This window comes from Monopterus albus, unplaced genomic scaffold, assembly GCF_001952655.1.
Source record: "Monopterus albus unplaced genomic scaffold, M_albus_1.0 scaffold45.1, whole genome shotgun sequence".
Taxonomy (NCBI): Eukaryota; Metazoa; Chordata; class Actinopteri; order Synbranchiformes; family Synbranchidae; genus Monopterus; species Monopterus albus.
Window position 1 is genome coordinate 2,596,246 of NW_018127925.1, and position 10,390 is coordinate 2,606,635.

General features: G+C 42.8%; 1 protein-coding gene across 1 annotated transcript in view; it reads right to left on the reverse strand.

Annotated features, from left to right (window-relative positions):
• The window catches only part of LOC109960239 (serine/Arginine-related protein 53-like), a 93,318-nt gene extending 82,934 nt beyond the window's left edge, over positions 1 to 10,384 (reverse strand). The window contains exon 1 of the mRNA XM_020600185.1: positions 10,268 to 10,384. The gene's annotated coding sequence lies outside the window, so the exon portion shown is untranslated. The remainder of the gene's footprint in view (positions 1 to 10,267) is intronic.
• Between the last annotated feature and the right edge of the window lie 6 nt (positions 10,385 to 10,390).

Here is a 10,390-nt window from a genome sequence, read left to right on the forward strand (position 1 = left end):
TTAAAAACGGCCCAGTAACAATATGGCATATTTTTAAGGGACCTCGTGTTTATTGTAACACATTTTGACTTCAACCAGAAAGCTTCCTTTTTCAAAAAACTCCCCACAGACACCTTCAGTCTCAGCTTTGCCAAATGAGACAGTAGCAGCGAGGACAATGCTGTTCTCAACCTAAAATGTGGTACATGCAAAATGGTGGGAGGAAAACAGAGAGCTATACCTGCTCTAATCCTTTCCTGCTCTCTCTGTAACTCTCTCTTTAGGCTGCGTCAGCTGTAACCGGCTGGCTGAGAAGGCAGTTAGCCTCCGTTAGTCCCTCATCTGCATAATCAATATGACAACCTTATTTTTCTGATGCAAACAGGATTTTGCTGCTGAGCTCTGTTTGTTGATGTGTGTGTGTGTGTGTGTGTGTGTGTGTGTGTGTGTGTGTGTGTGTGTGTGTGTGTGTGTGTCCCGTGTGCGCTTCTGGCCAGTCTTAGTCATGGCCCTCTTTAGCCTTAATTAGATTAGGTGCGATTATCCCGGCTCTACCTTACAAGTGTACAGGAGGGATAAAGTGGCCACAAAGGCCAGCCTGTCACAAGGACTGTGCTCTGGTGTGCAGGTTATCAGAGTTCAGGGAGACACACCAACTATATTGTTATTCATATCATCTACACACCGTTTTCTACTGTGCCTTTTTCACTTCTCTTCGTGCACTGACTCCCCCACCCACCCTCCTTCTCTGTCTGCGGTTTCAAACCAGCGTAATCACTGGCCGGGCTAAGTCTCTCTTTTTTCCTCTCTTTCTCTCTGTCCATCTGAAGACAAAACAACATGGCCCCAAGCGCTTTGCAGTCTGGCTGACAGGGAGAGACATCAGGAGAGTGTGTGTGTGTGTGTGTGTGTGTGTGTGTGTGTATACAGTATGTCTGTATACTTCCAGTAAAAGTGGTACGAAGAAAAAGTTCACCCCAAATCTCACACTAATGCAAACAGATGAACAAACATGCACACACAGATGTCTAGGTCGTGTTAATACACCTCAACATAAGGTACCCCAAAGCGTTTTATTGATGCACACTCTAGAGTATGATCGCATACTAATAGTGATGTGTGTGTGTGTACCTGCAAAAACAAGCAAGCCATAACATTCATTCCAGTGGCATTATTCAATTCTGATTAAATATGTGGTTTGAGTTGCTTTGCTACTCTGTGTCTCTTTTTCTTAAATGCGCCTTCATTTTCCCTAAAAACACAAAGGAAGCACAGAAAACACTGACTGACTGATTTCAGCCGGTGTCCGTCGATGTGTGTATGTGGAGAAACAGAAGTGAATTATCTCACTCTGCTGATCGGACAGCAGCGCTGAACTGAAGATACTCTCCATGCTGTCAGATCTGTGCAAAGAAAGATGCAGGATCAGAGCCACATAAAAATAAGAAAAATAAACAACAGAAAAAATGAATGACAGCACAATACTGTGGGAAACCAAAGATGGGTGAAATCCTGTAAAGGTTGAACCTAGCAGGGGGAAATGTAAAGTTTCTGGATTTTTTTCATCTACTCCCAAACTACTTCCAGTTTGGTCTCATAATCCATTACAATACAGCACAGTTCCTTGCTTTAATTAATATCCTAAGTTTCTTTTGCAGACATTTGCCATATTGTGACATATCATAAACTATCTCTCAGTATCCATATGACCCAGCGTCTAGTAAAGCTGATGTGTCATACAGTAAGGCTCCATATGCCCAGCTGGTAAAAAGTGAAAAGCAGAAAAAAAAAAAAAGCCAGCAGTGTGTGTGTGTGTGTGTGTGTGCCAGCGAGAATGAGTGAGACAGGAGGTAAAATAACTCTATTAGAGAACTGCAGGGACTACTGTAGGCTGGCGAGAGAGCAACACAGAGCACATGAGAGTGAGCAAGACATTAGTACAAATGAATTAAACATCGGCCCAGAGATCTAAATATCAGCTGAAAAAGTGACGGCCTACACGGGTAGGAGGAGAGGAGAGGGAGCGAGAGGTAAGGTTGTATAGCTTCCTAACTTTCCCGTGGATACTCAAAGTTCAATAAGAGCTGTGAGACCACTGACTATCAGTGACACAAGTAAGAACCTCGGTCATCACATATGTGCTTGTGTGACTATTGTTTCAGCTCATTTCAGCATGGAAGAAAACGCTGTTAGAATGGCCACTGATTTCAAACCTCCACTGAGGATGATTATTATAAGCTCCTCAGGCAATATTTACTTCCACAACTGAGTCATGATACAAATGTACGTCTGGAAGGCTGTTTACCCAGTCTGAAGGAGGTATTCTTGTAATGATCAATGCCATTAGGCAAGACCTGCAGGGCCATATTTCTGTCTCAGGGCAGCAGAGGTCAAACGTACAGCAAAAGGTGCTCTCTGCTAACTGAAAACTCTCTCTCCTCTTCTCCCCGTCTGTCTCTGTTTCTCTGTCTTCTCCATGTTACTTCGTCTGCTCTCTCCAACTTAAAAAAAAACATCTCTCTGTTAATGTATTCTCACTCTCAGCCTTTCTCATAAAGACTTCAGTCAACACCTTTCCTTGCCCCTGGTGCAGATGAATAAGCACCAGAATCTGGGGAAAATTAAACATTAACGGTGTGTCTCTTTTACACATCATTCTCCATAACAATCTTCTCTCCCTACCTTCAACACCACTCCGCTCCTTCCACACCAAACTACCCCGCTTTACCAGTGAGAGGGAGAAACAGAAAATACGGAGGGCAGAAAGACATATTTTGTCGACAAGCGCATTTACATAACCCTCCTAAATCGGAGCTGGCTTGTCATGTTTGCTGCTCGTAACCTGCTGCTCATAATCCTGCCCGCATCCTCTTCTGACCCATAAAGCAGAGCAGCCAGCCACTTCAACAGCAGCCAGGACTGCCATCAGTAGCTCCTGCTAAGACAGGCCCGTAAAAAGAGGAGAGAGAGAGGGAGAGGAGGGGAGAAAATAAAAGAGAGGAACTGGGTAATTGGATTGGGGGATCTTCTATTCGGCCAGGTCTGGGCTCTGTCATCGCGCTCCAGGCCTGGCTTCTCTTAGCGCCTACAGCAGCCTTCAAACACATCAACACAAACAACTCCAAACACATTACAGTACTGAATCACTACCCGGTTCAAGAGGCAGACTTTCCTGTTCACTGCTACAACCCACAGGGTGTTTTTTTTTCTTCTTTTTGTCGTTTTAGTGTCTGCATACGTCTTTAACAACTCAGTAAATGGTTAAACAGATTACAGAACACACTAAGTGGATTGTCACAGCTCTGTATCGCTCACTTGGGGTGTCTCTCCTGAGATTCAAAGTGGCCAGATTTTTCTCTCTCTCACTTTACACACATACAAAACAAATGTGCACACAGAATGAAGAGAGAGGCAGCATTTTCTCCCATTACTAACAAAAAAAAGATGCAGGTCTCTGAATGTTTTCAGTGGCTCCTCGGCTTTTCTGATACTTTTCTGATCGAATATTAAACCTAACAATCAAGATCATTATCGTTGTTGACCGGTGTCTTCTAATCTGTTTCCTTATAACATCTGAGGCCAAACCCAATTTAAATTTGTATATCTAATATTCTTGCTTGTATGGTCACCTTTGTTTTCCGTTTCTACTTGACTGTAGCCTGGAACTGCTGCTTAATCTGCTGAAATTGTAACAAATCTTGAATCTTCAGCAACTTTAATCCAGCTAACATGGCTTTTTGTGGAGTCTGCCTGTATTGTGTTGTTTGCCTGGGCTTCCTATACACAGGTCAGCCTTTCATCATTTGGGGTTTAATCAAGATTCTGTCGAGGACCAAGGAAAATGACAGTTGATCATTTTTGCATGTCTTGCAAAATTTCTTTTGTACTTATCATTCCTATGTTTCTCATCCCTTTTTGTCTTAAAGTCAGGTTTGGGGCATGATCATGGAACCTCTGACCCCTCGACTCATATCCGCTGAGTAACAGGATGGCACGCAGACATCAATGTAGGCTAGGCGTCAGTGGATCAAAATGCATATCCTAAATGTGAAAACAGCTAGTGGTGAATACAAAATTATAGATAAATACATCATCAATGGCCAAGTCAGATGTATGGGAGAAATTCCCTGTGATTGCAAACTGTGAAAACAACATCGTCAGCGGCTTTGCTGCTTGTAACAAGTGCCAAAAGGTACAAGCATCTGACAGCCGCAAGGCAGGCACTTCCTCACTAAGGGAACACAGAGACAGCTGCAAAAGCACGGGTTCTGCGTCAATCGACAGCCTACTTTACCTACCTAACATGAAGCTTAAAGTCAGTTTTAATTATGAGGACAGTTCAGGTCATTTAGAGATAACAGTGGTCCAATACAGAGCTTTGCGGGTGTGGGTTTGCAAAATTGGACTCTTATGTGGGACTCTTATGGAGCCAGGCCAGATGAATGAACCTATTCAGATCCGGGGCAAAAGCAGGCTTGTCGTGCATTTCTGTGTGGATAATATCAGGACGTTTTGTCCATCTTTTAAGTGTAAATAAACGTCCATCAGATGAAGATCGAGTTTATATGGCCAGGCTGTTTTCTATCCAATGTATGCTCATTATCTGTGTGGAAGAAAGTAGCTAATGACTACATAACAGCCATGGGCCAAGAAACACTAGCAATGTGAGTGCATGAGTTTGTCCACTGAGACCTGTGTATGTGTGTGTGCTGTCCAACCTCTGCATGTAGGCATCAGTCCTATTTACCCCACCCTCATCCAACCACCCAGCCCCATCCCAAAATTCACACACATGCGCTCATGCACACCTATTCCTCTACAGCTTCACCCATGTCTCATCTTGCTCCTGGCCACTATGCTACCTCCCTTGACACACAAATCAAATAAAACACACAGTTACAGCTCATTGATTTAAGTCAATGTGAGTGTATCCTAACCTTTCGAGGACGGTGTTTGAAGTCTCTCTTACCTCCCTAGACCCGCTCCCTGAGCCAGACACAGCCTAGAGTCCTGCAAGATTGCAGACAAACACACCGGCAGCTAGTGGTCCCATCCACACCACCCATACACACACTCCCAACAGGCTGAGAGGACGCCGCAGGCAGGGGCTACATACGCACAGACACACAGTAACACTTACATTCTCTGTGTATTACCAACACTAATGAGCTGATAGATGTTCAACAGAGGCAAAGAAGCAGACAATCATTTCCTCAGAGTAAGGCAAGGAGAGAAGGAAAATCAGCAGCAGTGAGTGTGAATGTGTGTGTGCTTATGTCTGGGGTCTTGTTTTATTTTCTCTCTGCCTCACAGCATCTAGGCTTCCAGAGGTGAAGGCTGTGAGATGGAGCACAGCTAGCCAAACCGAGGCCTGCGGGTCCTGCTGGGACCCCTGTGTGAGGCTTGGTTGTGTTTAGCTTGTCAGGGGAAAACACAGTAATGAGAGGAATTACTAAACAATCACATTCACAGAAAGAGATGGGTGGGTTGGTGGGCATGGCTCTTTGGACAAACTGTCAGGAAAATAAGCTTTATATTAAACCAGAAAGTAACTCCAGATAAAATAAGCTATTTCACAAGTGCAAACAATGGATGCTGTTGAAGCGCTGCCCTTGCTAGCAGAGAAACTCTACTAGTGATTCTTTCATAAAGCAAGACATCAAGAAGGCTTTAATAAAAGCTATGCAAGTCATTTCATTTTTTAACCCTAAGCTCATTATAGCAACTCCAGTTTTACATGGAAAAGACAGTTCTCTGCTGCCATGAGAGGTCTTCACACTGCTCTGTGCCTCCGCTGACCAGCCTCGGCCCATTTCTCACTTAAATGAAAAGAAATCAAGTCAGATAGACCAACGCTTCTCCAGTGACCCAACACAGATGAGGAGGTCAGCCTAATTGGACAGACCTCTGATTGACGATGTGGAGTGAGGCAGCCAGCCCACGTTCTTCCACTGCCTCTGTGATCGGTTACAGAGGAAAGCAAAGAGGTCAACACCGCCCAAAGAAGGAGGTGAAGATGTCTTGTGAAAGCAGACAAATTCTTTGACAATGGAGTCAAGTCTAAGGAGGTTGATGGACATGAGAAGGGAAGGGAAAAGTGTGAGAGTATGCATACCTGTGTGCATAAGTGCAATGATATTACGAGTAGACCAAAAAACTGGGCCATGACCGTACTGGGCATCTGTGGCTCAGGAGGTAGAGCAGGTCACCTCCTAATCGGAGGATTGGCTTCTCCAGTCCACATATCGAAGTGTCCTTGGGCAAGACACTGAACCCTATGTTGCTCCTGGTGGCTGTGCCATCAGTGTATGAGTGTGTGAATGTTTGTGTGTGCGAATGGGTGAATGGAAGACAGTGTAAATCCCCCATGAGTGTGCTTCTTTGCATAGAAAAGCGCTGTGGCCATTACCGTTTACTTCGTCTGTACCCTAACCAAATTCATTAAAGCATAAACTAGGGCTGAATGATTGTTTTTCCAATTGAAATCGCGTTTTAACAGACCATACTTTTCAAACCACAAAAGCTGACTCACCAGTCAGGTTTTATAGCATAAGAATGTTCAAATTAGACTTCTGTCAATTACCTGTCTGAGGGAGGAAGTGCATTTGTGACACATTGTTTCTCTTGCTCTAATTAAGGGAAATAGATCAAAACAGTGACATTAACTAAATGAAACCTAACCTGAAGCTCCAGGAATTAAGATCAGGTCAACTCACATGCAGGGTGAGGATCAGAGCTCAGTTGAGTATTCAATAATGCACAATACTAATAATTCAGTTTGACAACAGAGAACAGGTAAGTTAGTAAGATTTCGCTCTTCTTTGTCATGTTTAATGGTATACTTCTGTGAACTCCAGGGGTTACATGGATATGTTGAGCAATTATGAAAAAAATAAAAATAAAAATGTCACAATAACCAGTTAACTACCAGCACGTCTCTGTTTCCCACAACTTGAGTCAGATGCTAAAAACGAGACGGCAAGTGAGCAGAGAAGTCAAAAATCCTTAAAACTAATGGATAAATGGTTGAAACATCCAAGAGACCAACGCTATACATTAACAATTTCAGGACTGTTATGTCTTAAGTGACAATGAAAATAATTGTAACTATATTCGGGTTTACACAATTAATTTGTTAAATAGTTCAGGTTAATGTCATGTAGTGTTGATGAAGGCATATTGACTGGGCCGTGAGGGCGTGTCTGAAAAGGCTGAGAGCCGCTGCTAAATTTAACTCAATACTAAATATACAATAATATGCCAGTAAGACTTCTTGTCATGAAAACTATTAATGAAGAGAAAAAAAAACAAAAATACTTTGTGCTGATTAAATTCTTAAGGAAGCTCTTATGTTGTCTCTGTAAATACAAAGCTAGAGGATTACGCAGAGCACAGCTGACCTACTGACCCTGTACGCTAGTCTGGGTAAACACACAGACACACACACTCACAGAGAACCCCACAATCACCCACTTACCCTTTGCCACTGGTGAAAGGCAACAAGATCTCTTAACAACAGCTCATCTTCTCCAATAAATTTTGCATGAAAACATGCTGCTTGAGCACCAAGTTGCCTGCTGTCATACTAGAGGAGTGTTAAATGTTTAATGACGACAACACCACACACATGCGCACACACAGTCAGTATCAGGGTGCCGCTTTGAGGGGCCCCTCTCTCATCCTGACAGACACTATAAAGCTCCTGAGCCTCTTCCTCACCCTGCCATCAACATCGCACCACTTCGCTCCTCTCCTACAAGCCAGCAAGGAAGCCTGGATGTAAATGAGGCAGGAGTGTTACAGAGAGTGTGTGTGTACGTGGTGAGGAAAACCTCTACCCCCATCACCATTAAGAGCAGAAGACAAGTGTAAGAGGCAGAGGATAAAGACGTGGCTTGTCATAGATAGGATATACAGTAGAAAGCGTTGTTTTACATATTCCTAGAACATCTCGCTGCCTCTGCCTTTGTTCTGCTAAAACAGGACTCGTTAGACACCTAAACATCTGTGGGAGCATCCAATGGGGAGTAACGGGCACAGCTGTGTCACACAGGTTTTGGACACTGGCAACATAATATGACATGTCCACACACAGACAAACTTAATTTGACTGAAGTCAAAATAAAGTGAGAAGATGATCTTGTTATCTAATTTCATCATGTCACTACAGTAATTTCAAATTAAACGCCACAAATCGCAACATAGTGTATTTACATGTAATGGTCACATTGCTTTGTCTGCCTGGAGAGTAACGTCTCAAGGGATTACCTAGTATTGTTCCAGTGAATTTCAAATTTGCTAAAATCAAAGAGACATTTCTGAACTATCCATCCCACCCATGCTGCATTTCTTTCTCTAACTGAAACACTGTGAATTATACCTGCAAGAACATTCAAACTGTCATGTACCTATAACTTGAAGTGATGAAAACCTTCACACTATAATTTTTTAATATCTGTTTTTCTAATCAAAAAGACCACATCACATGGAGCAAACTGTCAAGTAATCATCTTTAATATCCAGATTTCAGAAACCAAAGCAGGAATTTTGTACACATGTTTATGTCACCTGGTGTGGTGGCAGGTCAGTGCCACATAGTTTACTCAGAATTATTCCAACATCATAGCTCTACAGATTTAAGTAAATTGGAAGGCCAGGTCACAGGATAGACGGTTTGAAATATATTAACACTGCCACAGGTGAAAACGCACACACACACACACACACACACACACACACACACACACACGGATGCTCACACAAAGAAAAGATAAAGCAGGGTCAGATAAAGAGATTCCTATCAATGCTGAAGGATATTGAAGCCTTAATAAGAAAACAGATATAGTCTGCTGGCCTTACATTTCACTGTTAGCTTTATTTGTTTTCCTGATATAGATCTAAAAAAAGGCTATATGTAATTGCTTCAAATAAACAGAGTAATTTTCCAGATGTCCATGTTCTGCTCAAAGCAGAAACCTGAAGCTCCAAGGCATTCAGTGATGACCAATAACGTCTAAGTATAAATGAAAAAAATGTGCCAAATAGGAACTGAGACTTCATATTATCAACAAATTTGTTCCATTTGTTTCTACTAACCACACCTATGAATCAAGAAGACGTCTGGGCAATGGAAATCATTTTTGGTCAGATCAAATCATAAACTGGCATTTGGCTATTCCTGCAAATGTATTTCTGTCCTCTTAGACGGTCTGACGTGGTATTTTCTGGACTTTCCATTAGTTTCACCGTTTACCTGCTTACAGATGTATGTGTAGTCAAAGCTTAATTTTAAAATTATTTGCTGTCTCTTTTGTTTGAATACCTGAATTAACATTTGCATATGTTTAAAGAAAAAAAAATCAGTTTGATCTTTACCTTTCAATCTATGCACTTAAATGTGACATTAACATTGAATAACTTGGGCCAACACAGCCTAGACTGTGAGTTTAGATAGGTTTACCAAGGGGACTAAAGTCTCTTAAATTGATGTGGAGGATAGCTGCCTTACACATGGGATCCATAGCTTGATACACACATCTGTGCCATTCAATATGACAAACAACAACTGTGTACCAGTCGCATTACAGTGGCCTCCAATCACATTAGAGCATGAAGCGCTGGGGACAGATTGAGGGTGCTATTCTGGTAGAGGCAAAGAGAGGCCTCTAAGCTAGTTAGACCTGTACTGGAGCGCACTACAGTTACTACACTGCACCTCTTTCTATCGTGTATTGCCGCCTTTAGAAGACATAAGCTTGCAAGTGAAGATGTCATCCGCCAACTTTTCTCACCTTAATAAGGAGCTCTCATGTATTGTTTTTCCCTGCATGTGCACTAAATACAGCAGAGATGCATGTGATCTTGTTATGTCTCTAGACTTATTGCAGCAGGGTCCAGAGGGGGAAAAAGAGGTGTTAAAGACATCAGACTTCATCTGGTGCCCAAAACATTCTACCTACCATCTATTCTTATATCAACATAACATCTTCTCTTACAAGAGGGAATCGTATCGCCTTACAAGGCCAGTATAGCCCAATGCTTGATTGCAATGGGAAACTGAGGGAGAAGGGGACTGATGGATTGATGGATGGAAGGACAGAGTGATGGATGGAGGGATGGAGGACCTGAGACTGACCTCCATACTTAAGTCTGTGTTATACCGACCAAAATATTAGGTTTTCCTGGAGCCTACAGCTTAGATTGAGCTGGGCCAAGCCAGCACTTCTGTGATGTGCTAGTGTCTTCCTGTGCTTGTATGCTTATGTGTACAGAGTCATTCATCACATACCCCTTTTTCTCTGCCTTGTCTTTACTCTTGTCCTTCTCTCTGTCCCTCTCCTTCTCTTTCTCCTTCTCCCGGTTATGGCCCTTGCGCCGGCTCCGATCCCGCTCTCTGCTGCGGCTGTGGCTC